The 27,715-nt window shown below is 50.2% G+C and overlaps 3 long non-coding RNA genes across 3 annotated transcripts; all 3 read left to right on the forward strand.

Annotated features, from left to right (window-relative positions):
* Nucleotides 1-57: 57 nt before the first annotated feature.
* On the forward strand, nt 58-27,056 carry LOC147650928 (uncharacterized). Its single transcript, XR_015274914.1, has 3 exons — nt 58-275; nt 19,669-19,823; nt 25,605-27,056. It is a non-coding gene; the product is annotated as an uncharacterized LOC147650928 (long non-coding RNA).
* On the forward strand, nt 2,980-4,913 carry LOC111934915 (uncharacterized). Its single transcript, XR_002867493.2, has 2 exons — nt 2,980-3,891; nt 4,815-4,913. It is a non-coding gene; the product is annotated as an uncharacterized LOC111934915 (long non-coding RNA).
* On the forward strand, nt 6,153-8,128 carry LOC147650929 (uncharacterized). The gene is made up of 3 exons (XR_015274913.1): nt 6,153-6,375; nt 6,912-7,309; nt 7,406-8,128. It is a non-coding gene; the product is annotated as an uncharacterized LOC147650929 (long non-coding RNA).
* Nucleotides 27,057-27,715: the final 659 nt, after the last annotated feature.

Genomic DNA, 27,715 nt, shown 5'->3' on the forward strand with positions numbered 1-27,715 from the left:
AGCCTTACAATAAACACCTGATTTGTTCTTAGCTCTGTCCAGCCTTTGTTGCAGATTGTCCTCAGCTGTGCTGGGCAGCCCAGGCTGGGATAAAAACTGGGCCCCAGAGCTTTCCCCCCCTTTCCTGGAGGGGATTGGAGCTTAGGGTGGCACCTGTCCCCCCTGTGTCTGGGGTGGCACCTATCCCCTGTCCCTGTCACCCCCACATCCTGGGATGGCCAGAGCCCCCGTTCCTGCAGAGTTCAGCTGAGCATGGAGGAGCCAAGCAGAGCCAGGTGGGAGCTCGGGGACCCTCGGGGCTGGTTTGGGGTTTGGTGGCTGTGGGTGCTGGGCACACAAAGCCCTGGGGATGAGCCCTGCTGGGTGTGAGGGGCTGTGGAGGGCTCTGCTCCCCGTTCAGGGAGGTGGCCACAGGATGTGGTGATGCCCTGGCACAGAATTTGTTCCAGTCATGGTTCCACCCTGGGTAATGCACCTTTTCCAAACAGGCACAGTAATAAACTCACACCTGCAAGGGCAGGCAGAGTTACCTGAATTATCTGCAATCCCTGCAAGGTTTTTGGAAGCTACGGGCAACTTGTGGTGTCTTGTAACATCCAGAGGGACAAGGAAGGCAAATCTTTCTAGGGGTTAAATTCTGTAAGAAGGGATTAATCACTTGGAAGTTTAATCTGCTTCCACCTAGAAAGTGAGAGGACAAAGGCAAGTTGCTGTGTGATGTGAATGAAGACCTTGGCAAGCAGAAAATTTTTTCCTGCTGTTATCCTGGCCTGTAGAAGAGCCTCAGAAAAAGATCAAGGATTGGGAAAGAGTCATAGATATCAGAGTTCTGATTCCCAGTGCTTGAAAGGCCCCAGGGAGAAGTAATTGGAAAACACTTAAGATCATATTGTTGTAAGGCAGCCGCAGTTTGCTTTAAAATTGTAGTGCAATAATCTTCTTTACTGATGGGAAGAAGCTTGGTGAGTTTAAAAAATCCTGATAAAGAACAGTTGGGAAGGGCTCTGTTTTAAGTGGAAATGATGCTGTGGCTTGCAATGCAGTGTGGAATATCCTGGGGGCTGCTGCAGAATTCCAGCCCCCTGGAAAAGCACGGCAGGCAAACAGCCAGGGTGCCAGAGGAGCTGAACAAACCCTGGGATTCCCTGCAGGAAAAGGGTGCCTGGCACTGCCAGGGGATGAGAACAGAACCCCTCAGTGACCCCTGGGGTGCTGGGGAGGCCTTGGAGGGTCTCTCTCTGCAGTTGGGGTGTTGTGCTCGCTGCCCTGCAGGAATTCTGCGCTGCTCGCAGGGCTGTGGGTGCTGTGTGGGGAGGGAGAGCTGGGCTTGGGGTGTCCCGAGGGTCCTCCTGCTGTGCTCAGCACCTGCCCAGCTCTCCAGAGCTGGGTGCTTCCCTGGGATGGGGTTCCCAGGCTGAGAATCCCGGGGTGATGCCTGGGAGCATCCCTGTGGAGCAGGGCTGAGCCACAAGCCCTGTGCTGCTCTCAGGAGCACCGGGGGCAGCTCTGCCTCTCCCGAGCTCCTTTCCAGCTTTGTTTCTCTGGTTCCACGATGCCACCTGCATATTTGATGGAGTTTCCTTACAAGGAGCTTGAATAACTCCTCACTGTAGCATTTCCGTGGCATTTTTGCTGTTAGCCTTTCCTCGTGTGTCGTGATGTGTGGTTGGTGTCACAAGATTTTTCATGGAAGGCGACAGAGAAAGTGTCATATTTTTTTTGGCATGTTATTTGATCTCAAACTCCCGGGAGATCTAAAGGAAGGAAAGGGGATAATTATATAGCAGGAGTGTGTAGGCTGAGCACAGAAAGGTCATGGTTTACACCGTGTTCCATGTGAAGGGAGGGCAGAAGCTGCTCCTATAGTGGAGACTGTGATGTAGCTGTGAAGTCTGAGAGACTCTGGTGTTCCTCACAGAGACCTTGTGTTCTGATGTGAATTCTTGAAGAACTGAAGGAAATGAATTCATGATCAAATCTGATAAATGCTGAGGCTGCCTACACGTGGTTTTGAAGTGTGTGTGTGTAACACACATTTGTGACAGTTTCCATGGGCAGTGTGGGGATGTCAGAGCAGATATTGCCTCGTTTCCCAGAGCTCTGTCTTTAGTCTGTTCCCTGTTTCATTACCACTTCTAGGTCATTAGTGAAGTGACACCCGAGGGGGAAGAGAGAAATCAAACGACAGTGTAGGTGATGTCTGACATTAGCCAAATGTCAGCCTTTCTGATGGAGGCATCAAAATTAATCTGAAAATGTTATACCATTTTAGTCATTTTCCTAAGAGATTGAAAATATGAGAGGCAGGCTGATGACATTTTGATTATAGTCTCAAATTGCAAAGACCTTGCAGAACACACCTTCTCCTCTCCTCTCACGTAATTAAAGCCTGCTGTCACCTTGATCTTTATTATATTTTTCCATGTCCTGGCAGGTCTCTCGAGTTCTGTGTGCTATTGATCCTTGTTGTTTGAGCAAATTCAAGGTGTCAATATTGCTCAGATGAGCAAATGGCTCTTGTGTTTTGTATTTAAGGGTAAAGACAGAGGAAGAACACATGGCAGAAGCAGTGTGGTAAGAGTATCAAACACCAGGTGCACAAACAGGTGCAAATAAAGTGAACTCAAGTCCTGGCTCATGGAAAGCTTTAAGGCCTGGGGTTAATTCAGTGCAGGGTGATTCCAGAGGGGATCCCTGAGGCTCTCCCTAGGACCAGGTGTGCTGTTTGTAGGGGCAGCACCCCTCCCTGACAGCAGAGAGACAAAGTTTATTCCCAGTTCAAGCCATTTGAGAGCATATTTGGTTGTGCCATCTGTCAGAAGCAGTAAAGCCTCCTGCCTGTGTGTTGAAGTGGCATTTTTATGGTGACAGAGAAGGAAGAGGCTGGATTTTACCCCAGCTCTGGGTGGCTGTGGAGCAGGGTGGGATGGAACCCCAGCTCCAGCAGGTGAGATGTTGGCAGAGGGGCTCTGTGCAGACCTTTGGGAGGGATCCAGGTGTAATTCCAGAAGGAATGTTCTGGCCCTTGTTAGTGTTTGCTGACCCCTCAGCTCTAGAGGGGTCAGTATTGCTGTAGTGACCCTAAACCAGGAGCTCTGTAGGGCACTGTCCCCTGTGTCCCAAAGCTCCTGAGGGACTTTTCTGTGCTCTTGGTGGTCCCTGGCCTTTACCTCTCCTCTGTCACTCACTGCTGAAGACTGGAGAAATCAGCTTTGTTTTGGTTTAGCCTCAGAGCCTGGGAGGTGCTGCTGATGCTCTTGAGGGTGTTGGTGGTGTTTGGGGAAGGTTAATTCTGCCTGGTGCTGCTGCTGCAGTCCAGCTGACCCAAGTGACACCTTCCCCTGTTTGAGATGTGCTGCCCTCCTTCACCTGCTGCTCATCCTTCCTCCTCTGCCACCAAATGAACACCACTGCAGGGCCCTGCATTGCACTTGTGAAGTCTGACTGACATCACCAGCTCTGCCAAGGGACCTTCTTGGAGCCTTTTATTGGATCCTCAACCAAATCCCCAGTTAGCTGTACTGATGCAGAGCTGAGATATCACAAAATACTGGGGGCCTGCGGATGAAAAATTACACAAACTGCTGTGGGTTTGGGATTTTGTTTGAAATCTGCAGGGAATATTTTCCCATCTTCCTTCCTTTGCTTTGTCCCTCCCCTCCCTCAGTGGGAACAGCTTCCCATGTGCACAGATTTGCTGTTGGTGTCACAGAGCTCCAGGGGTGAGTTCCAGGGAGCGAGGAGCTGCTGGGTGCTCCTGGAGAGCTGTGGCTGTGCCAGGAGAGCCCTGCCCATGTCCCAGCCAGGGCTGGAGGAGCAGGGAATGCATTCCAGGGAATTCTGCCTTGCAGGGATTGCTCTGTGCCAGTACCAGAGTGACCCCAGGGCTCGGTGGGTTGGGTGTCTCCGGGTGATTCCTGCTCCGGGCAGGTGTGCCCATGGAGGGAGGGATGATGGAGGGAGGGATGATGGAGGGAGGGATGATGGAGGGAGGGATGATGGAGGGAGGGATGATGGAGGGAGGGATGATGGAGGGAGGGATGGGCTGTGGGAATGCAGAGCCCTTTGTCTGTGGAAGGACAAACATCCTGGGAAACATCGTCCTTCTGGCTTTTGCGAACGGGAACAGATCCTAATTAAAGTGGGGCACAGAACCTCTGGCACCACAGCTGGAGTTAAGGGGAGGAGTTTCTGGATTAAAATGAAGCTCCAGTGCAGCTGGACCTGGCAATCCTCACTGCCCATCCTCCCTGGGGCCAGGGAAGGGCTTGTGGGCACTGACATCATGAGGAGCTTCGTTGCTGGGTTTTCTGCTGGAGATGATGGGCAGGGTGTGAAAGCCAAGTGTGTGTAATGTAGGAGTGTTTTTAAAATAGATTGATTATTGGCTGCAAATCTGATTTTTGGCAGTAAGTTCTGCCGCAAAGGGAAGCAAGGGAGACAGTCCCAAGAGGTTTTTCTGGACTGCCTTATCCTAAAGATTTGCACAGGGTTTCCTGTCAATAGCTTTTATTTGCTGGCATTTCTCCTGACAAATGCCTTCTGAAAAGCAAGTGGTCTTTAATTCAGCTCTGCTCGAATTTGCATTCCCTTAATGCAAAACAGATGCTCCGATATCACCAGTGGCAAGGAGATAAGCTCAGTCCAGAGTTTTCTCAAGGAAATTAAAATGTTATAGAAGACAAATGCCCAGACAGGAAAAAATCCCACAACAGCCCTAAAGCAATCAGGGAAAAAATTATGTGGATATTTGGACTTTACATTTTAATGAGACTCTTTGGAAACCTTAAATCCATTTGCTTTTCTTTTTCTAGGCTTACAGAAGGGACAAGACAATGACTGTAAAAAGAAAATTTGGCATTAATATCAGTGAAGAAAAGGGTTATGTTCAGTATTAAATTCCTTCGCAGATACCTTCAGCATATAGTGAATAAGTAGAAATAGATTTAAGAAACACTGTAAAATTAAACTTTATAAGATTACTTTTTTATGGAATATGCAGTAGCTGCCACATAGAATAAATGTATGTTTTTCATTATATTTTTATTATGCATTTAAAGCACATTAAGGAGCAAACAACCATCAAAGAAAAAGAAACTTATTAGATTTAGCAAGTAATCATATCTGTTTTATGTCTGGTTATATTTCGGGGAAGAAGGGGAAGATGCATGTCAGGTGTCCTTTCAGGCTATTCAGTGAGCCATTTTTCTTTGGGAGAACAATATTAATGGCTGTTTGGCTCTGTTCCTGCTGTATTGTACCAGCATTTTGTCTTTTTTATTACAGTTCCTTATAAGTGTGCCATTACAGCTGGAGAAACCAGTAGAGCATCTGGAAAATGGATTGTTTTGATTTTGGTCTCTAAATGGGCCTTGGTTTGTGTGTGAACTTCTAAATTGTTTCAGCATTTAGGGAAACCTTTGTGGCTTTGGGAGCGGTGTCGTGGAGCTGTTGCACGTTGTCCTCCAGCACTGAAACCTGTGCTGTGATGGGAGGAACCCGCTGATGAACGTTGTCCTGCCGTGTTTAGTGATCCAGGGTTTTGTCTTTTGGTTTCTGTTTGGGGGATAATGTCACCTGTCACCCGTGCCTCCTCTGCGCTGAGTCTGCCTCAGCTCTCGCTCACTCCTGGCCCAGTCTGGTTGGTGTCTCTCCCCTGTCCCCTGGTTCGTTCTGCTCTGCAGCTTCAGGACGTGCCCTGGGTTACTCTGGCAGCCTCGGGATGTTCTCCAGGCTGTGTTGGCTGATCAGCCCCAGCTCCCTCAGCCTGGCCAGGCAGGGAGCGGCCTCGCGGAGCCCTCGGCGGCCTCGCGGAGCCCTCGGCGGCCTCGCGGAGCCCTCGGGGGCCTCGCGGAGCCCTCGGGGGCCTCGCGGAGCCCTCGGGGGCCTCGCGGAGCCCTCGGCGGCCTCGCGGAGCCCTCGGCGGCCTCATGGAGCTCCTGAGCGAGTTCCCTGCTCAGGATCTCAGAACAGGGGCTGCCAGGAGGTTCCAGGAGCTCCAGGGCTCCGAGCAGGGCTCCGGGAGCTGCAGGGCTCCGAGCAGGGCTCCGGGAGCTGCAGGGCTCCGAGCAGGGCTCTGGGAGCTGCAGGGCTCCGAGCAGGGCTCTGGGAGCTGCAGGGCTCCGAGCAGGGCTCTGGGAGCTGCAGGGCTCCGAGCAGGGCTCTGGGAGCTGCAGGGCTCTGAGCAGGGCTCCGGGAGCTGCAGGGCTCCAGGTTGTGGCTCCCAGGGCCAGCACCCTGCCCTCCCCAGCGTGCCCAGCTCTCTGCTGGCTCGCTCAGCGCTCCCAGGGCCTCTCTGAGCCACGTCTGTATCCGTGCTGGAAGGAATCTGGGATTTTCTGACTCGGATAAAATTCCCTTTATGGCACGGCCCCGGTAATGCCATTGCAGTAAAGTTAATGTGGGTAATGAATGGGCGCTTTAGCAGAGCTGCTGAAAGCCAAAAGGGCAGCGCTTGTTTTCATGCTGAATGACTACACTAAATTTAGCAATGAGATTTGACATTCTCTGCCTAATAAGAGCAATTTTTATGCTCAAATTGTGACTCTCTTTATATAAAAGGAAAATAACATTAAACAGCACTGTATAGCTTTAGCAGTGTCACAGTTTCTATAAATGTCAAAGTACTTATTCATTTAGTTGACAAATGTCACTTCAGAAGCAAATTATTTTTCTTAGTGGCAGCCTGATTTATGTGTGTAGCAGTCCATTTTTTCAAAATGTGGACTTCTTTTCAAGAGCTATTAATTAATTTAAGATTCATGTCAATGAGTATTTTGAGGGTTTAATATTTTCATAACACTTATTAGAGCAACATCTCTGAATCTTTTTTTTTGGGGGGGGAAGAACCTTATACACAACTTTTTAGTTGTGTGTTAAACATGGGCTTATTAATTCTTACCTTACTGCAGGAAAATTGAGTATTCAGCAGCAGTGATCTGAGGGGCCCTGGAGGAGATGCAGCTCTGCTGCTCCAGGCAAGGATGCAGCTGAAAATTGCATTTTAAGCCGGGAGGAGGAGGAGTTTGGCACGCAGCAGGTGAAGGATGTGCTTGGCTGCTGAGAGCTTCACTCAGAACTCTGTGTTGGGTACCCCTGTGAAATCCTGCTCAGGTTTTTATTGGTCTGATGCAAAAATCCTTGTGCATCTCACACGATCTCTGATGGTTACACAGCTGTTCTGGCCCCTGTGTGCTTTGTGCAGCACTGAATGTGCTGGGAGCCCAAATCCATCAGCAGTGAAGCATCTGCAGCACTGGAGCAGGAAGTTCTGAACACTTGCAAAACTTGAAGGATGGCCCCAAAAGCTGTAAGAAAATAAAAAAAAAGTAAAAAATGTTAATGGGTACAGAACTTCTTTCTGAAACACCAGTAAGGACTTTTTTTACTCTTTGTATTTGCTCAGAAAAACATCACCCAAATGCTGCTTCTCCAGCAGGGGAAGGAATGGGTGCCTGCCACAGCTGCAGCCACTGCCAGAATTTCAGAATCTTTTTGCACTCAAGGTCCAGCTGGATCTTTTCCTGACCCAGGTGAGCCTGGTTCGAGGCACTGATGTTTCATATGGCCTTGGACTGATGAAAAATTGGAAGTGGTTTTCTTTCTGGATTCTCTGTGGTTCATGTGGAATAACAAAGGATTTAATTTTATTTCCAAATCAATGTGAGCCTCCCATAGACACTGCTTATTTAAGCATAATTTCACCTTAAATACAGCCATTCTTTGGGAGGTTTCAGCCATCAGGAGAGGCAGAAAATGTGATCCAGGTTTCTATAAATAATAGCTGGGGTTCATTTTCTGTCCCAGAGGGGGGATAGTGCAGGTGTGTGTGCCTTTGTAGAAATACTAAAAGATTTAGCGAGTAATGGCTTTAAAATGGAATCTGTGCAGTCTGCTTCCTGGAAATAAACTCCTGCTGCTGGGGAAGGCTCAGCATTCCTGTCCCTGGCAGGGAGGAGCTCTGGCTGTGTGGGACACGCTGGTGCTGGAGGGGGGTCAGGGACAGCCTGGGCTGCTCCTACCCCGTGTGTGCAGCTTGTTTCTCTTCGCTTTGGGTCAGCATTCCTGTCATCATTTTCCCATACTGAGCATCTGTGTTTTTAAATATAATTTTCTTTAATAATTTGAATTAATGTTCAGGCAATTACCAGGCTCTTCATGTACTTAGGGTACATATGTAATTGCGTCATTTGGACAGTTAATTGCACTGTTTAATGATGTTACATCAATTTCCTTATTAAGCATAATGAATCAAACGCGACTGCCGTGCACATGGGGTTTTGAAGGAGCAGTTTCTCAGATGGTGGCTTTCACAGCAGGAAGAAACTGGACAGAAAATGCTTGAACTGTGCTGCAAGGTGCTCTCACTCTGGCTTTGATCAAAGTTGTAAACTGGCTTTTGAAAGAGAAAAGTGAACATCTCCCATCCCAGGATTTTGGGGTTCAGCTTCTGCTTTAAAGCTTTAGCACTGAGAGAAGAGCAAAGAGATGAGCTGCACAAAAAGGAGTGTGGCAGTGCCCGCTCCCTGTCCTGGCAGCTGCTGCCAGGGGATGCTGCAGTGTCCCAGGGAAGGGGGCTTTTGGGGCTGTGTCCCACCCGAGGGGGACAAATCCTGGGCTGGGGCAGTGCTGGGGGCTGCAGCCCCAGGCAGGGCTGGTTTGGCCCTGGGCTGTGGCAGAAGCTGTGGCTGGCTCTGGGGCAGCGGCCGGTGGCTCTGGGGCAGCGGCCGGTGGCTCTGGGGCAGCGGCCGGTGGCTCTGGGGCAGCGGCCGGTGGCTCTGGGGCAGCGGCCGGTGGCTCTGGGGCAGTGGCCGGTGGCTCCGGGGCAGCGGCCGGTGGCTCCGGGGCAGCGGCCGGTGGCTCCGGGGCATTGGCCGGTGGCTCCGGGGCAGCGGCCGGTGGCTCTGGGGCAGCAGCTGTGGCTCTGGGGCATTGGCCGGTGGCTCTGGGGCATTGGCCGGTGGCTCTGGGGCATTGGCCGGTGGCTCTGGGGCATTGGCCGGTGGCTCTGGGGCAGCGGCCGGTGGCTCTGGGGCAGCGGCCGGTGGCTCTGGGGCAGCGGCCGGTGGCTCTGGGGCAGCGGCCGGTGGCTCTGGGGCAGCGGCCGGTGGCTCTGGGGCAGCGGCCGGTGGCTCTGGGGCATTGGCCGGTGGCTCTGGGGCATTGGCCGGTGGCTCTGGGGCAGCGGCCGGTGGCTCTGGGGCAGCGGCCGGTGGCTCTGGGGCAGCGGCCGGTGGCTCTGGGGCAGCGGCCGGTGGCTCTGGGGCATGGGCCGGTGGCTCTGGGGCATTGGCCGGTGGCTCTGGGGCATTGGCCGGTGGCTCTGGGGCATTGGCCGGTGGCTCTGGGGCAGTGGCCGGTGGCTCTGGTCCCTGGGCTGGGGAATGGTTCAGGAATTTAAGGACTCCCAACATGTGAGAGCCAGGAGAAGAAACACAAGAGGCTGAGGGAGCCGAAACCCTGCACAGAGACCAAGGGAAGCTGAGAACCGAGGTGGGAGTGATCAGCAATGTTAAAAACAATGGGAAACAGAGAGGGAGAAGCTGCAGAAGTCAGGCATAGAAACTTCAAGAAAAGGAGTGTTTCTTTATTAATCCCTTATATTTATTAGCAGTAACATTTCCAAAAGGTTAAGCTGAATTGTCAGAATGAAGACTGACGGTGTTTGTGGTAGATTTGAAACGTGAACTGCCCTGATGAGGAATGCTTGCCCCATTTTCCTTGGTTTGACACTGTTACATTGCTGATGCATTGTTGTAACACTTATGCCAAAATACTCGATGGTTCTGTCATTCCTGGTAAGAACTACTTTTCTGGAGGGATGCTAGTGTTAGCTGCTTCCCCCAGTCCTTCCCAGAGTGAATTTTTGCTCAGTTATGGCAGTTCAGGGATGCAGATGAAAGCAGCCTGGTGTGACCCCTGCCTGGGAACCCCCAGGGTCACATCAGCCCCGCAGGGAGAGCCCCAGGTGCTGCTGCAGCCAGGCTGGAACTGGGGCAGGAGCCTTTCCCCAGCCCCTGGCCCTGCCCCAGGGAAGGGAAGGGGTTTGTCCTGGCCCTGCTGGGCACAGAGCCCCTTTTGCTGGGTGAGAAAATGTCTTTTTTGTGATTTTAAAGCTTATTTAGAATCACAGACTGCTTTGGGTTGGAAGGGACCCTGCAATTCACCCACCCAGGCTTGTATGGGTGGAAGACATTGATCAAACTCATTCTTGTCAGGATGCTATTTTAAACCCTCTTTTCTAAAGCTGAGTCAAAGGTTTCATTTTCAGTTCTTCACTCATTCCCACCAGGCTGGGGGTGTTATTTCCTGGCAGGGGCCTGGCTGCACACAGACAGGTGGGAGCAGTGGCAGCAGTGAATGTGGGAGGAATCCAGCACTCCAGCAGGATGAATAACACACACACAGAGTTCTCTCACTGTCTTCAGGCCCTTGGAATCCCAGAATGAGCCATGTGTGCCTGAAAGCCACCCTGGGGTGAGTGCTGCTGCCTGCTCTGGGGATGCTCCTCCAGGCACAGGGACGCTTGAAAGGTTGGCATTTCTTTGGTTTTAGCTTGACAGAGCACGGTGGAGAGTTATCACTGTGGGAGCTCTGGGAGAGAGTCTCCCCTTCAAAAATCACTGTGAATTAACAGCTGCCAAGTGTGGAGGGGGTTAGAAAATGTGTTGTATGGTTAGGGTGAGGGAGCTGATCCTGTCAGCTATGCTAAGCTTTTGTTCCAGACCTTGTGTGCTTAAAGCAGCCCCTTCTCTGCGTGTTTGGGGTGGAAAAACTTGGAATTATTCATCTAAAGATTGGATCTACAGACACCCCCGTGAACCTGGCTCCCTGTGCACAGAATACTGAAGGATTTTGGTGCTGGTTTATGGTGTCTGATGAGGGCAACAAGCAGAAGGAAAAGGAAACATTTTGCATTGCTTTTAGAAGCCAAAATATGAATGAATTTTCTTCTACCTTAGGATCAGTGTGCAAAGTAGTTGCCAGAGTCTTCCATGCAATATTATAAACGCAAACAGACTTGACAGGGTTTTCTTTTCCCCGTGGAATTTCTAGTAAATAGAGATAAATTAGCTCATCTGTTTTCTGTTTATTAGCTGGGACTGTATCAAATTAAGTGCCTCCAGTATTGCTGTGAGATGGAGAAATGATCAGTACCCTCTATTTAATCATTTCTCTGCCAACACGAGCTCACAGGCAGTGGGACTGAGGAATTTGCTGGCCCTGTTGGGCCACGTGAGTGTGCATGTGCAGAGGTGCTGCTTACAGGGAATGGCCTGGAAATACTTGCCAAAGCTTTTTTATTCTCTTGCTTTTTATTCCTCCTCCTGGTGCTTCTTGTCTCTCACCTGCAGCTTTGACACCACCTCATTCTTTGTGACCAAATTTGCTACAACACAATCATTTATGACCAGTGGAACATTCTCTGTGCAGAGAACCTTCTTCTGAAACAAAATATGGATTTTTTTTTTTGTAAGTGGAGCTTACACAAGTGAAGTGTGTGTGGGACAGGCTGGAGTGCAGCTCAGGAGACTGACTGGGCAGGAAAAAACAATTTAATGTTCCAGCACTGTGCTCAGGGTCACATCCACTTTGGAGGGTCTCAGTGCTGGAGGTCACAGGAAAGCCTGATGTGAAAGCAGCATTTCTTGTGGAAATGTCATCTAGAGAACAGAGCAGCTCCCCAGGACAGGTTGGGAACACACTGTTGGTGTATTGTCTTCAGGTCAAACAGCCCGGCTGCTGCTGCTGAGTCTACAAGCTGAATACTTTTGAATGACCTGCTTCAGAAAACTGTGGAGACACCACGTCCTCAACCTGGCTGCTCATTTTTGTCACAATCACTGTTATCCTGGAGTTACACCCAGGATTCAAACAGTGCTTCAGTTGTGTTAATGCAGTAGATTGATTTGGTTTGATTGAACTGTAATTCTTTGTTCAAAGCCACCCCCCAAACCACCTTTATTGCCTTTTCCACTTTTTGAAGGCTGCATTAACATTTAAAATAAGGCTTTTCACAGGCTTTCCTCTCCTGCTCAGCCTTTGCCTGGGAGGCTCCTGGGGCCGTTTGCTATTGCTCACAAACATTTTGTTACAGTTTAATGACATTTCAGCAGCTCTCAGGTCATTGTCAGAGCAGGGCAGCAGTCCCAGGTACTCTGGAACATGCGTGGGGTGACAGCAGCCCTTCACCCACACAAGAGCTTTTTCCTCTGAAGGAGATGGAGAGCAGGGATCTTTGTTTCCATCACCCTGCACTCCTGGAGCACAAAGCACTCCTGAGAGCTGCACTTCTGAAAGGTTCAAAGTGGCATCTGTGCCTTATTTCAGGCAGAGCTTTGTGGCTGTGGAAAGCCAGGTGCTGGTGACAGCAGAGACAGCCTTGGACAGGTGAACCTCAGCTGGTGTGGTGCTCCCCTCCAGCCCTGCCAGGGTTAGCCAGGGTTAGCCAGGGCTGGGGGCTGCCAGTCCCTGGCCCAGGAGGTTCTGTGGTGTCTCTGAGGAGCTGTCCCAGCTGCAGACAGGGCACTGCCTGTGCCCTTCCCTTGCCTCCTTTCTCGTGGCTCCCTCAGAGGCACAGCTGAGCCTTCAGGCTTTGCTTCCCAGAGAGGAGCTTCCTACTCTGGTGGGTTTTGTCCTTTTCTTTTGTCTGTTTTATTTAGAATCCCAGACTGCTTTTGGCTGGGAGAGACCCCAGAGCCCCCCCAGTGCCCCCAGCCATGGCAGGGACACCTCCCACTGTCCCAGTGTCCAGCCTGGCCTTGGGCACTGCCAGGGACCCAGGGGCTGCTCTGGGCACCTGTGCCAGGGCATTCCCACCCTGCCAGGAACAATTCCTGTCCATTTTACTCTGTCCACCTGTTTGATGAGTTGTTTTTTCCTCCCCTGATCACTTTGTTCTCTTCTTGTGAACCAGCCTTGTCACACCAAACGGAATGTCCTGGCAGCTTGCTCATCCTCATTGTGCTAATTATGCTAATTCCATCTCCTTGCTGGAACATCTCTCCCTACCTTCCACAGGCCATATGTGCACAGCAGCTAAACTAGACAGCAGTTTGAGGCAACAAATGGAATTCTTTGCAGTTTGGAGCTCAGGCAGTGAACTGGAACTTGGGAATTACTGTGATGGCAATGAGAGTTTGCTGCTGAGTCCCTTCCAGAAAAAACAGAAACCAAATTCTTTGTAGAATCAGGGGTCTAAATGAAACCTGATCTGGGTTTAGGGGGAGGTCCTGTTCCAGAAGGTGGCATCACTGCAAAGGTTGGTTATATTATCATAATATCTGGGGTTTTGCTGTGGTTGACTGCAGAACTACAGACAGAAGTGAATTTAAAGGAGGCAGAGGCTGTGGTGTGGCAGCCAGCGTGGGGAACACAGTTACACACACATTAATCCCCAGGGTTCCTGATGCCTTGAAAGGCTCAGGGAGCTGATATTGCCAGTAAAACATTGCACAGCCTGGTCCTTCACAGTTTACAGCTGCTATTAAATATTGCACATGCAGCATTTAAATCAGCTTTCCATTGTTTCCCGTGTTTGGGTGCAGATTTGTGGGCAATAGGGCTGGTAATTAAATATTTCTGTGCCCTGAGAAGAGAGCAGAACAAAAGCATCTGTTGCAAGAGGGAGGTTTATATCAGCTAATAACAAAAACTTTGTAAGTGGGAGGAGAGCGAAGTACTGCAATAAATATTCACTGCATTTTGTAGGAGCCCTAGAGATCCCTCCCCATGGGTTTTTTTGGGGAGAGAACACATTGTGCTGGCACACCTTTACTGCTGATTCTGCTTTGTGGCACTGGCATGAACTGGGGAAATATTTTAGACCAGTTTTTTATGATCCTAGGACAATTTTGTGCATATAAGCAGAAGTTCTTGTAGGAAGTGACTGGATGTTTGGGGTTTTAATCCCCATTGCTGTTAATAAGTATCCAGAGTGATTCTTGTCCATGTGCTCCATTTAAAGAAAATGTTCTCGTGGTGTTGACTTGTTTTATCCGAATCCATTCAATGTTTGTGTTGTTACCAATATTGGATTTTTTTGTTTGTATGTTTTGTCAGCTACTGAAATGTGATTTAGAAATCCAATAACACTAATGTGCTGCAGAAATACAGCTTTATTCACTGACCAGGAGTAACCCACCACAAGTATTGCTTTAGTTTTAAAGCTGACCTTTTCTGTTATGTAGCAGAAAATCCACAATTGCAAAAGGAAATGGAGCTTTTCTTTTGTGGCCAGGATCTGTTCCCTCAGGGCAGAAAAGACTGAGGGGCTGGGCTGCTTTCCCCAGCTAACCCAACAAGAATAAGGCCATTTGTGACGAGTGAAGTGTGACAGTGCCAGCACAGGTCAGAGCTGCCACAGAACCACGGGATGGCTTTGGCTGGAAGAGACTCCAGAGCCCATCCAGGGCACCTGGCCAGGGACACTTCCCTCCACCCCAGGCTGCTCCAAACCCCATCCAGGCTGGTCTTGGACACTTCCAGGGACACCTGCTGGAGTTTTCTCCCAGCAGATTTTCCCCAGCTATGGACAGCAATTGGCATTAATGCTATTAATGCGTGGATTTTCCTGCCAGTGCTTCCACTGTGAACTGGTTATTCTGGGATTAAGTGCACAGGTTCTAGCTGCTGTATAAAATTGTAACTGCTCCTGATGAAATTTGTGAGGAGAAAATATGGATCCCTTTCTTGGAGTTTTATAAGAAATGTGCCCTTATTCTCTGTTCTGAAAAAGGTCTTTCAAATCATGTATTGCTTTATAACCACTGGGCAACTTCTGGAATCCATCCTATAAAGTTTAATAAAAACCCAACATATCAATGAAATTATGCAAAAGGATGCAAAGTACTCTAAAAGAAAGCTTCCCTTTTTCTGCTAAATCCAGCATTGAGAACTTCCAAGTTCTCTATAAAAATGTGCTGATGTTCTTTTATAAATATCATGTACCACTTTATAAATATTTTATGAAAAATATTAACACTTTGCTTCAGAGGAAAGCTTTTGAGGCTTTTAGGTACATCAGAATTGCTTTTTCCAGTCCTCCTACACTGCATCATTTTCCCCACTGGTTTTGTCCTTATGCAAAGTGCTCCTGGGGAAACAGAGGTGTCTTAAAGTCTCTCAATGAAACCAGCTGAAGCTCAGGGCAGCATCACAGACTTGTTAAGGTTGGAAAAGACCTTTAAGATCACCAGCTCCAGCCATCAAACCACCAGCACACTGACCATTAAACTGTCCCCAGTGCCACAGCCCCAGGTTTTTAATGCTCCCAGGGATGGAGGCTCCTCCTCTGCCCTGAGCAGCCTCTTCCAGCCCTGCCATCAAAAGGGTAACCACAAAGAATAACTCTGAATCTCGTATTTTAGTCTGGAAGGCTTGGATGTCCCCAGTTAATTGCTGCAGCAGGGTGGCCTGGGGGGCTGAGCTGCCCTGGCAGGTGCTTGTGGTCTCTGTTTGTTGCTGTGTTTGGAACACACTGGGCCCTGTCTGATTGCTGAGTGCTGATGGGCAAGTGCAAGGTCTGTGGTTTCAGAAGTGGCTGTAGTGGCTGGCTTCAGGCACTGAACTGTCAGGCAGTGATGAGCAATAAAGGCTGAAAACTTTACCTTGCTCTGCAAAGCCCTGGTGCATTAATGGCAGCGAGCTCTTTCTGCAGCACAGGGCTCTTTGTGATGGCTCTTTGTGATGGCCACCACGAGGCAGGACATCATCCATCCCTTGCATTGATTGGGCTGAGTCACTGAAGCATTTTGTGCCCCCAGACCTGAGAGTGCTGATGGCTTGGTGGCACTTCCATCCCTGATCTGCCCTGCCTAAGGAGCTGAGTTTTGCTCTGTCCCCTCCATCAGTGTGTGAGGAGCAGAACCACCCACATCCCAGGGCTGGGCACCTTTGGTGGGGCTGGCACACCCTGAACAGGATTCCTGCCTCCCTCATCATTCTCCCCAGGGCTCTGCTTCATGATCCCTCTCCTCTCGATGTCTTGCACTGCCCAATTTTCACCTTGAGGGTTTTTTTGCCTTTCTTTTTTTTTCCTTGGATGAATGACTGAAGGAAGGGTGCTGGAGTCTGTGATCCCACAGTCCCTGTGAAGGAACCTGTGCAGGCACAGCCCTGAGCTGGGCTTTGGTGTCTAACAGGAATGGGAAGGAAATCAGCTCTCCCCTGTAGGATTTATCCTGTGCTCTCATTTCCCCTCCCAATGTGAGCCTACTCCAGGTTGATTTTGATTTCCCCACTGTTGGCTCCCCTGGACCTTTCTGCTTGCTGTGAAATCTGCAGGTTCCAAACATCCTTCAGGGGCAGAAATTCCTCTCCTCAGCTGGATGCTGGAATTTTCCTCTTCTCCTAGCTCAGCTCAGCACCTGACACTGATGTGGGGCTGAGGATCAGCCACCCCACAGAAAATCAGGGCTGTGTTTTCTCACCAGCCCGACCCTGAGCGGGGCTGGTGGAGCCCAGGGCAGAGCTCAGGCTGTGGTGCTGCTCACCTGAACCTCCTCTGGCTCTGGGGGTGGCCTGGAGAGACCCCAGGAGCTGTCCCTGGCTCTCAGGGTGGGCACAGCCCCTGGCAGCAGCAGCAGCTCCCCTTGGTGCCCAGGTGAAGCCTGGCAGTGGTGGTGCCCACCCTCCCAGGAGCAGGCAGGCTGTGTGGGGACACCTTGCAAAGGGGCTGCTCGTCAGTCCCCTGCAAAGTGCAGCCACAGCCAGGTCCCTGTCCCTCCTGGGGTCAGGGAAAGCCGAGGAGGGGATGAGAGGAGTGCCAAGGAGCCCGGGGTGACTGGCAGGCAGTGCCCTGGGGCTGCAGGGACAGCACAGAACAGTCGTGTGCAGGTGAGAACAGACCTGCCTGGAGATGAGGCACTGCTACCCAAACCATCCTGTTTGCTACTCAGACCTGGGTGCTACACTCTGACTGCCAGGAAAAGCAGTGGGAGTTTGTTTGGCTGCTCAGGTGTTGCTGATGCTCTCTCTGAGCTCTGTGGGAATGTGGAAATGCAGGAATATGGAAATGGCACATTGCTCTGGGTGTGTACTGGGGGTGTATCCATACCTGCTCTACCTCAACCTTTTCATAGGAGCTTGGCCTTTGTTGTCAGGTTTGACAATGTAACCTTGCTAATTTGAACATAAATGTTTTTGGTTTTTTTTTTAATGAATGAGCCTAGAGTTTCCTTCACTGGGAGCCCCTGATGCACAGCCCCACTGGACATGGTGTCTGCTCTTTGTCTCTCCCCCTTCTCACCCCAAAAGGCAAAGCCCAACCACCCCTTGTTCCTTTGAGAGTTTCTCATCTCCCTGGCTGCTGCTCTGCAGGAGAACTTGTTCCTGACACGTTCCTGCTGCTCATAATGAGCTTTCACTCAAGGGGCTGATCAATAGCAGAGCCCAGCAGGTCTGTCTCCATTGCTTGTTTTCTCTATCTTGAATCTGCCAGGAGAGATTAGACCATTGCCAAGGTCACTCAATAGGCTGTGAGTGAAGGAAAAGATATCTGGCTGACTTTTCCAGGACAGACTGCAAAAAGGCAAGAGTGGAGCTAAAATTGAGTGTGCAACGACAGCTTAAATCTGCATCAAGGTCACGGAGGGGCTGCCTGAGTGAGGCTGGGACACGAGATCCTCATCCCCTGCCAGGGGCAGAGTGCCTGGGCAGCGCTCGCTGGGGAGGAGCAGAGCAGAGATGTGGAACGAGGGACAGGGCCTGGGGAGCCACTGTGCTGGAATCCAGGAGCCTGTGCGTGTTCCTGTGGTGGCAGCCAGGGACTGAGCAGCCCTGTGCTCGTGGCATCCTCCTGCTGCCACAGTGGGACCGTGACTTCAGGGGCTGAGGTGCTCCAGGAGCCTCCTGTGAAACGGGCTCTCGTGTAGCTGAGCTGCATCTGCCCCTCAGAGGTGAGGAAATATTATTTAAAAAAGCACTAAAAGTTGTTTTTTGTATTGCCGATGAGTGGAATGACAGAGGGAAGGTTTCTAGGAAGAGGCAGTATATTTTATGGCTCTGACTGCTGGAACAGGGACAGCAGCCTTCATGGCTTGTGTGCCTGAGAGCTTGTCCCGCTTGTTTTCCCCCCAGGTTCCAGCAGTTGATCTAATAAAATACACTGTCTGTATAAATCTTCCAGCCTCAGATCATCACATCTGCCTCAGAACAGCTCATAAAACAGCAGACAGAGTTCCCTAACGCTGTTAGCTCAGTTAATGGCTCGTGGTGGCCATGGCACAGAGAGGGGTGCTGTCCTCACACTGCAGTGTCTGTGATGTTCAGAGCTCCTCCACAGAAAACTCCGAGTTGTTTGTTTACCTGGCTCTGCAAATAACACTGAAGTAACTGCTACCATAATAACATGACAAATGTAAAATCCTCTCCACTCTTTTCCTTCAAACTTTTCATGAGTTTGAAGCCATTTGATCTGTAGGAGATAACCCCCCTCCTCTGCAGGGGGAGGAGATGTAGCTGTGTCCAAGCTATAATTCTGCTTTTATACTTGCTAGGCTGGTAGCTTGGTTTCATTTCACTCTGGTTATTCCTAAGCTCTAAGCAGCAGTGTGCAGTTAATTGCTGTCTTGGCCTGGAAGCAGAGCAGCCAGGACAGCTCTGATGGGAGCTGGGCAGGTTTTGAGAGGCATTTGGAGATAAGGGATCCTTTTGATTTCCTGTGGCCAGGAGGGTGAGGCCACAGTGTCGGTGATGGCCAGGGATGAAGGAAGTTGTGTTAATTACTTGAACTGTTAGTGAGAATCTCGTGTAATTATCTGTGAAAGAAACCTCAACAGATAATTGCAAACTGCCACAACCTTCCCTCGAAATTGTTCCGTGTGACCTAAAAGCTTCAAAGCTGCAAGATTTAAACTGTTCCAGTAGCCTGAGTCCATCCACACTGCTGGCTGAAACAAGGCACACAGAAGAGACTCAGCCTTTGAGAGTGTCTGTCCTTATCTTACAGCTTCATCTGGCTTCCTAATTGAATTTTAAAGGTACTGATTGTAGGCTGAGGCTGAAGCTCCAGTCCAGATGGAAAAGGACCAGTGGGACTGAGCTTGTTTTAGAGCATCTTTTGGCTTTGAAACCCATGGAGCTCTCTTTCCTGGAGCTGGTCAAGCCAAGGGCTTTGATCTGCCCAGGTTTGGTGCCTGGGGCTCAGCCCTGAGAGCTGTCCCAGGGTGTCCTCACGTGTCCCCAGCTACAGAATCTGCTCTGTTTGCAGTTCACAGTGCAAGGGCTTGCCCAGCTGTCTCCTCCCTCCCTGCTTTTGTTCCCAAGCCACTGGGCACGTGGGCTTTTAGTTTCAAGCCCAGTTTGGCGTGGAGTGAGGGAAATGCCAAAAGTTGGTGAGAATTTTCTCCTCCCTCATCTGAGAGATGGATTTGCTGGGGCTGTAAGAGCTTCCCCTGGGTCTGCCAGAGGATCTCAATGGAAATCACTTTAATTTGAGGAGAATTCTTTCTGTTCTCAAAGCGTTATTTTGAGCCAATTCTTTCCTGCTGTGTGATTTTTGCAATATGAAGACTTGACACAGAATTGTCCTGTGGGTAAAGGCTTGGCCAGAGGCTGGAAGGAGAAGTATTCAGAAACAGTTTTTGTTTGATTTTGGATGTTCCTCTAGGTTTTCCCTGTCACTTAACCTCCTGTCTGTGACATGGGAAATTCTTTTTCTTGCCTTAGTGGGTTTCTATAAGAATATATAGTGAGAAAGTCATGAGAACTGCAAACTGGGGCTTGGCCAGGAGCACAGAGGAGCACTCTGGAGCAGCCAGCAGAGATGGAAGCGTTCCCTTCTGTGACCATGGTCTCAATTTGCAGGCTGCCTTCACAATCAGGTACGGGCTGGTTATCCTTTGTTTACTGATTTGTCTTGTTGTGTTGCACGCTATGAAATCAGTTCAAGATGTGATGGGATGGGATGCACTGAACTTCAGGTCTGTTAACATAATATGGCAGCATGTTTGAGTGCATTAGTTTCACTTCATGTAACCACAATTGGGTCTGACAATGGTGGAGCTGGTGGAGGCTGGGACAGGGCAATAACACAGATCCCTCTGTCAGAGCATTTCGCTTAAATGAACCTTGGCATCATTCATCGCTGTTTTAAAAAGAAATCTAAATTTATCTTTTAGAGTGCTTGAGGTGAAAAATTGGAAAGTCCAAATTGAGTATCATTTTGCCCCCATTTTCTCTCTTGAAGCAGCAAAACCTTCTGGTTTAATTGAATTCAGATTGCTCAGAGCAGCTGGGGCTGCCCCTGGATCCCTGGCAGTGCCCAAGGCCAGGCTGGACATTGGGGCTGGAGCAGCTGGGACAGGGAAAGGTGTCCCACCATGGCTGGGGGGCACTGGGTGGGCTTCAGCATCCCTTCCAACCCCAAACATTCTATAATTCCATAATTTAATACACTCTCCTACCACTGCTGAAGCTTTGGGGCAGGGAGTAACTGGGGATGATTTTGGTGCTTCTTGTGGTGATTTGTCTCTTTTTTTCTGTTGTCTGTGCTTTGTTTGATGTTCTACATGTGTTTCAAATGGATATCTCTGCTACAAGGAGAATAAACATTGCCCTAAAGAAAGCTCTGTCAGTGTTTGGACAGGTGTGCAGCAGTGCTGTAAATCAGTGTGGATAACTGCAGCCGGGATATTGGGGTGAAATCCACTCCTGTCCCGCCTGGGAAGGGCTGAAGGTTTTGTTGCAGAGCTCCTTGGCTGGTGCTGCAGGAGGCACTGCTGGCCTGGCTGTGCTGCCTGCAGGGCTCTGGGGCTGCTCCTGCTCCCAGACAAGGCAGGAAAGGCTCTGGAACCCCCAGCCCCTGCAGGGAGGGCTGGAGACACAAACAGCTCTGCCTTTCAGCTTCTGTTTGTTTCCTTCCCTTTTGCCCAGCTGTTATTAACTCTGTCAGCTCTCTGGAGATTAATTGGAAATGTAAACAATGAAATTACCTTTGAGTTTAAAAAGTGGGGTTATTTAGACCTTGGGGAGGAGAAGGGAGCTGTTCGAATGTTGCATAGCTTGGACACAAAAGTCCTTGCAGATGGAAAAAAAAATTGCTTGAGTGAATGGGAGATGTTTGTCTTTTTTCTTCTGGTTGTGTCACTGAGATGTTTGCTCTGGTTTTATGTTCTGTGGTTCTGTGATTGTGGCAGGGAAGATCCTGGAGCAGGTTTGGGATTGGGCATGTATGAAATGCTGAGTGTTTGTGAGCCCATCTGCAGTGATGTGTGAGAGTCCCCTGCTCTGGGATGGTGTTCACAGGTATTTCCATCACAAGGAGAGATGCTGAGCTCTGTGCCCACACTCGTGTGCCAGCAGCAGCTCGGGGTTACCCCCCTCTCCAAGCAGCCAGGAAACTTCTCTGATGGAATTCTGATCTTGGTCCTTTCCTTTCCTGTGGATTCTGGAATGAGTTGCTACAGAACAGCACGTGCTTTGTTTTTAGGAGGTTTTTCCAGCCCTGAATCTCCTCCTGTGTGTTCAGCCTGTCTTTGTGAATGTGGGATTTTTCTTCTAAACGGCTTTGCATGTTTATGGATCTGCAGAAAGATTTAAGTCTGTCAGAGTAGGAGTAATCGAATGGAAATACAAATGGAAGCTGGGGCTGGAGGCAAATTGTGAGAACTCAGACCTGTTGCAGACTTTCAGTAGCTAATTATTGAACTGTTTATTTCATTGGAACAAAACCAATGGTGTCTGAATAATTAAGAATTTGCTTTGTTGGTGGCACACTTTGTCTCTCATTGATTTGTTTACCTGAGGTTGCCTGTGTGTGTTTGAGGGTGTCAGACCTGGATTGTGAGCGGGGGCTTTGTCCTTTCTGTTCCTTCCCAGCCCTGCTTGTGCCCCTGGCTCCTTCCCCAGGGGATGCTGCACTGCAGCCCCTGGAATGGCTGGGAAGGTTCTGCAGCTGACAGCAGTGGGGTGGTGAGGGATCCTGGGGTGATGAGGGACCCTGGGGTGATGAGGGACCCTGGGGTGGTGAGGGATCCTCTGGGGTGATGAGGGACCCTGGGGTGATGAGGGATCCTGGGGTGGTGAGGGATCCTCTGGGGTGATGAGGGACCCTGGGGTGATGAGGGATCCTGGGGTGATCAGGGATCCTGGGGTGGTGAGGGATCCTCTGGAGTGGTGAGGGACCCTGAGGTGATCAGGGATCCTGGGGTGATGAGGGACCCTGGGGTGGTGAGGGATCCTGGGGTGATCAGGGATCCTGGGGTGGTGAGGGACCCTGGGGTGATGAGGGATCCTCTGGGGTGATGAGGGACCCTGGGGTGGTGAGGGACCCTGGGGTGATGAGGGATCCTCTGGGGTGATGAGGGATAGTGGGGTGATGAGGGATCCTGGGGTGATGAGGGATCCTGGGGTGATCAGGGATCCTGGGGTGGTGAGGGATCCTCTGGGGTGATGAGGGACCCTGGGGTGGTGAGGGATCCTCTGGGGGAGCAGAGCCAGGCTGCAGGGGTTCCCTGATGGAGATGCTCAATCTCTGACTCCTCAGATCACAATGTGCTGCTCCCCTGCCTGGCCTCACCCTGAGCTCCTTCCAGAGGTGGTTGTGGCTGCAGGAACATCTCCTGAGCACAGGGAGAGGGAGGGACACAGCTCAGGAGCCTTGGGGGGTGTGTGCAGCCTCTGTTCCCCAGGATTTTGCTCTGCTGGTTGGCACTGAAACACTTTTCCTCACAGAGCCTGCCCAGGCTTTAACATCCCTGAGAGCTGAACAAACTTGTCCTTTATGTTTTAATATAAAACAATGGCATATAAAACCATGGAGAATATTTAATAGGAATATAAAGATGTACAGTAATAGAGGATTTATGCATTTTTATTGGGTTTCCTGGTGCTACAATAATAGCCATCATTTTCTTCAATTGCATTTTCTTGTAGTGGGGAGAAATTGTAACTCTGAATCCTGATTTAAGGTGGATTCCTCACAGCAAACTGGGCATTTCCAGCCCTTGCTGGGAAGATGTTCCCCTGTGTACAGATCCCTGAGATGTTCACTCCTCTCCGAAGGATGGCCCTGTCCTTGCCCAGGGCTGTGTTCATGGAGAGCATCCTCACACTGAGCTCAGCTCCTCCTGGCAGGGGAAGGGCAGGAGGAGCTGGCTTCAGCCACATCCAAAGGAAGCTGCTGGCAGGATGAGATCTGTAAAGTCAAACACACCCAGATACTGCAGGATAAACTGGGAAGTGACTTTGTCTCTTGTTTTCTGGGCCAATGGAAATTGTGACGTGAGAAGGAAATATGAGAGCTGCACCCAGTGTGGAGGTGTTTTGTGGAACAGATATTTGTTTTGTAGGTGAAAGGAACAGTTTGAAAATCCTCGTCTTTCAACTTAAGTTGCTTGGGAGATGTGAGGGAAGCACAAAGCTAGACTATTATACAGGGTAACCTTTAAAAACAGAGCCATCTTTCCTAACAAACAGCTTCTCTTCATTATCAGACACTCGTTAACTGAAATATTTATTTGGGACTATGGGATGTTTAAAAATGCAGCAGCTGTTCCATTTGCCTTTTCCCTTTCTGAAGATGTTATTCAGTGTTAAGGGCTGGATCAGGGGCTGCTGTGGCCCGGGGAGAGCAGAGGGGTGTGAGCTGTGCTGGGAGTGTGTGGCACACACCCTGCAGCCCCTGCAGGGCTCTGGGGAGAACTGAGGACAAAATCCAAGAGGAACTCACCTCTGGGACCAGCTCATTCCATCCCTGCTGCTCCTGCTCCTCCCCTGTGTGCCGAGGCCAGTTCATCCCCAGCACCCACAAAATGGGGATTTCTGCCGTAGGAACCACCCGAATGTGTAGAAAATAGATGCAATTAAGGGAAGTGGCAATTAGTGTCTCCATTCTCAGGTGCTGTAGTTCCATTTCCATCAGTGAGGCAAAGCTTAGCTGGAATTCCACTCCTTAATTTGTAATTGTAAATAGGAGTGGGAGCCTGGATTGTTTTCCCATATGGTGAGATGCCTTTTGATCAGGAAGGCAGAAGCTCACTGAAAAGCACTTAAATTTTTGGTGTCTTGGTAAAAGACCACCTGAAGCTTTGGAAAGATCCCCTTGAATATTAATAATAATTAATTTAAAAGGCAATTAATTTCAAAGTACTCCAAGTACTTTATGAAATCCAGCTGGTTTTATCATCTTCCATTGAGAAGGAGATGACAATAACTCCTAAACCTGCAGGCCTTGGAAGCTCACAGAGATGTACATACATATATATTTATATATGATATAGTGAATAGATGAAGCAGAAGGTGGTTGATAAAGCTCTTGTACAATTACCAGAGAAGGTCTCCCCTTGTTTTGCACACTCTGCATGGAGAGAAGCCTCTCCAGCCCAGGGTGTCACTGCTGGGCTGTCTGTGCTGAGGAACCCCCATGTCCCCAGTGTCACTGCTGGCCACCCCTGGGGCTGGCACTGATCTGTCCTGTCTGCACTGACCCTCCTGCAGGGCCCCTTCCAGAACATTCTGGGACATCAGACCAGGCTCAAGCTGCCTTGGGAACCTTTTTCTGTCTCCTGCATGTGGAACAACACATCCTGCCTGTGAGGCTGCCTTAGGAAGGGGTCATTTATTATCTTACAGAAGAAGTTCATAGCTGGGTTCATGTGTGTGCCAATGCTGAGGAGGAAAGGGAAGAGGATGATCTGAGACATGGCAGAGGGAAGAGCCAGTGCTGTTTCTTACACACTGAGTAGCTTTGGAGCTTTCATCTGAATTTGTGTGTTTTTCTGGCCAGTGCAGGCACAGCAGGTTCCAGCAGTGTCCCAGCAGGGCTGTGTCTGTCACAGAACAGCCTGCTCCTGTGCCACTGCCCTCTCCTGCAGCTGCTGGGCACTGCTGCTTCAGGCCCCACGGTGAGGGGGTTCACTCTGTACCCCAGAGCCCTGCACCTGCTGCGTTTGAGGGGCTGTGGAGCCGGCTGTGTGCTGCTCGGGTGGGCAGCAGCAGAGCCGTGGTGAGCCCGAGCTGCTGCAGGAGGGGCACAGCAAGCTCAGGCGGGCAGAGCAGGCGATTGGGATCCCTTCCATGGGCTGAGGGAACCCAGGGTTCCAGCAGAAACGCTCCCCAGAGGCTGAGCTGGCAGCAGGGAGCTCCCCAGAGCCCCTGTGCTGCTCTGGAACTCGGGTGGTGCCTGGCTCTGGTGCCCCTCTGGAGAGCAGCTGCTGCTCCTACAGAAAGGGAGTTCTGATGAATTTATTCAGGTGACATTTTCATGGAAACACAGGATGGCTTGGGTTGGAAGGGACGTTAAAACTCATTTTGTTCCAACCCCCATCAGGGACAGAGACACCTTCCATCATCCCAGGCTGCTCTTGGATGTCTTCTGTCCAGCCTGGCCTGGGACACTGCCAGGGAGGGGACAGCCCCAGCTGCTCTGGGAAACCTCTTCAAAGGAGTTTTGCAGTGGGTGGCTGGATAAACCAGGGAATGCTGGTGGAAGTTTGATTATCAATCTCCAGTTTAACCTGCACACTGCACAGTTATTGCTGTGTACACAATTAAGTGTTTTGCTGAAGAGCATAGCAGGGGATAACTTGCTTTGGGCCTGTTATCTGCAATATTAAATAGCATTCAGCAAGGATTTTATGAAGTTCTATTATGTTTCTATTAAGACAGAAGAGATAATCTGGAGAAAAGGGAAAAGGAAAGGTTTAAAGAAAAGCAAACAGATCTGGCCAAGACCCCAAGGTGGCTGCTCAGTTTGTATTGACAAAACTTCAGAGAATCGACCACCAGGAATTTATAAACTGTCCAATGTTTGCAGGGGCTTTAGTACCAGAAAGCTCTGTGTTTAAAGGAGACATAATTATTGCTGCCAGCAGGTTCATGCACTTGTCTGTCTGTTACCTGATGGAAATACAGAAATAAAACGTAGGAGAAGTTTAGATGGTGTTGGAAGAGCTGCAGAAGTGGAAGATGAAGCTCTGTGAAGAACATGAGGAAGAGAACTGGAAATGCTGCCATGGTCTGGGTGCTGGCCATGGGGAGCTGCCTAGGCATGAAATAAAAGCCCTGGTGTGTGCAGAGGGCAGGGGAGCCAGTCCTGCTGCCCATGCAGGGGCTGCCCACGAGTGTCTGACCCTGCTGCTCAGATCCCCTCATCTGACACAAATCCAGGCTTTGCCCACACCAGCACCACAGCTGCAGCAGCCAGACAGGAGCTGGGCTCTGCTGACTTTCCTGGGGAGGAGGAGGGTGCCTGCACAGTCTGCCTTGTGAGAAACCAGGGACGTCAGGGCTCCTGACAAGCTGTACATCCCCAGCTCTCACACAGGCTGGCCATGAATATTCGCCTGTCAAAAGCCACCTAAGAAAGAAATTGACCTCATTTGCAGATAGCTAAAAGGGAATTTTTTCTCAGACTCACAATGTTATGAACATTTTTTCTTCATGGAAGCCATCAAATGTGACACAAACTTTATAGATATAGGAGAAAATCACTTCTTATCATTTTCCTCACGTAATTCTTCCATTTTCACTCCATCAAAACGTGAGTGGGACAGACAGACCCTGCATCCTTTCGTGGTTGGCTTTGGGGTGTTTTGTGGGCAGAGGGGTCTGGATCAGAGGGTGACAGAGCTGGAAGGGTGGGGGGCCCTGGCTGCTCAGAGGTGACACCTCTGCCTCCCCCTGGGACATGGGGACAGCTCTCTGTGCTGAGGAGTGCCAGGGGCTGCCACTGAGCTGTTCCTGTGTGCCCATCTGAGCAGGGATTCCCCAGCCCAGGGATTTTGGGCTCTCTGGCTGCTGCTGCTCCCAGTGTGCCATAGATGAGCCCCAGTGGGTTGGTGCCTTTGGGATCTGTTGCTAAGGTGACACAAACAGGCTTTTGCTTCGGCTGCTGGAGAGGACATTTTAGCTGGAGGTGTTCAAATGAAGCTGAATTAAAACCTTCATGCATTTTTTCACCCTGAAGTAAAAACATTTTTGTTTCGTGGAGGTTTGGCTTTGGACCCTCTGAGCTGGGGTCATTTCTAGTCCAGACAAAAGTGTCATTCTGTGTATCTGCAAAAATGTCTCTGTGCTTGAGAGAGAAAAATAATACACAAAATAAGTCTTCCACAGTGTGTTTCCCTTGTAATCTGTGTTTTAGTGCTTAATGTGTTGTTGCACAGGAAAGCGCTGAGGTGGAAGGTTTCTAATGGCTGAGTTTATCAGAGATCACAAGAGCAAAGCTTTGATGCTCCCTCTGTGCTGTGCTGCTGCTCAGCTCTGCCCTGTTTGCCCATTTGAGCTGGAAGTGATTGTTCTTTCAGCTCTGGAATGAATAAATAACTCCAAAGGTTTGCCAGCAGATCCGCTCTGTCTGTGCCCCTGCACTCAGGAGTGGCCTCCTGTGCTCAGCTGTGCTGGAGGAGGGAGCATCCTCCCCTGGAGGGGCAGCAGAGGAGCTCAGGCTCAGCCTGGGCACTGGGAGCCTTTTCCTGCACTTGTGTCAGCAGGGCTGAGCTCACCTGCCCTTGGGAGCCTGGAGTCCCTTCATCTGCCTGTCCAGAGCCAGCAGCCTGGATACTGCACCTCATATCCACGGGATGTGATGGGATATCGGGGCTGTCACTGATCCCTGGGGCTGTCACTGATCCCTGGGGCTGTCAGTGATCCCTGGGGGCTGTCAGTGATCCCTGGGGGCTGGCAGTGATCCCTGGGGCTGTCACTGATCCCTGGGGCTGTCAGTGATCTCTGGGGGCTGGCAGTGATCTCTGGGGGCTGGCAGTGATCTCTG

This window comes from Cyanistes caeruleus, chromosome 11 (genome assembly GCF_971803275.1).
Source record: "Cyanistes caeruleus chromosome 11, bCyaCae1.hap1.1, whole genome shotgun sequence".
Classification (NCBI taxonomy): domain Eukaryota; kingdom Metazoa; phylum Chordata; class Aves; order Passeriformes; family Paridae; genus Cyanistes; species Cyanistes caeruleus.